Source organism: Hippocampus comes, unplaced genomic scaffold (genome assembly GCF_001891065.2).
Source record: "Hippocampus comes isolate QL1 unplaced genomic scaffold, H_comes_QL1_v1.1 scaffold270, whole genome shotgun sequence".
NCBI classification, from domain to species: domain Eukaryota; kingdom Metazoa; phylum Chordata; class Actinopteri; order Syngnathiformes; family Syngnathidae; genus Hippocampus; species Hippocampus comes.
The window spans coordinates 1,438,936-1,439,494 of NW_017805631.1; the positions used below are offsets into that span (position 1 = coordinate 1,438,936).

A 559-nucleotide genomic window follows, 5' to 3' on the forward strand; every position below is an offset into this window, starting at 1 on the left:
GTAATTATTCTTGACTTCTGATTTTAAAACAAGTTATCCATCAATTTGTTGTGTGCCATGTATGTAATATGTGGAGGTAATTAAACATTTATATGGTTTTCCAAAATTCACAGTCTTAATGGCCCTGCAAGGGAAACTGTCACTACAATGTGGCCCACAACAAAAATGAGTTTGACACCCCTGATCTACGCTGAGTTGCTGGGTTCTAGAATTGCGATTGCTCCAATAGTTTCCCGATGGCATTCACTCTCAATGATCAAACATACAAGTGTAACAAAACATTTTTATTCTGAAATGAATCAGTCCAAATAGGATCAATCTGAAAAAGGTAACTGAGTAACTCCAAGTGTAAACGACAGGTCTAACACAAACAGGACCAGTGAACAAATGTTCAATACTTTAAAGCAGGGGTCCCCAACCTTTTTTGCCCCACGGACCGGTTTATGTCAGACAATATTTTCAGGGACCGGCATTTAAGGTGTGGCGGAAATAATACAACAAAATAATATGGTATGAGCTGCATGGAAACTGTGGTGTTTTCGAAATATAATAATAAACA

At 37.6% G+C, this 559-nt stretch overlaps 1 long non-coding RNA gene across 1 annotated transcript in view; it reads right to left on the reverse strand.

Annotated features, from left to right (window-relative positions):
• Positions 1-289: 289 nt before the first annotated feature.
• The window catches only part of LOC109522815 (uncharacterized), a 2,442-nt gene continuing 2,172 nt past the window's right edge, over positions 290-559 (reverse strand). Inside the window, exon 4 of the long non-coding RNA XR_002169630.1 lies at positions 290-397. This is a non-coding gene — a long non-coding RNA (uncharacterized LOC109522815). The remainder of the gene's footprint in view (positions 398-559) is intronic.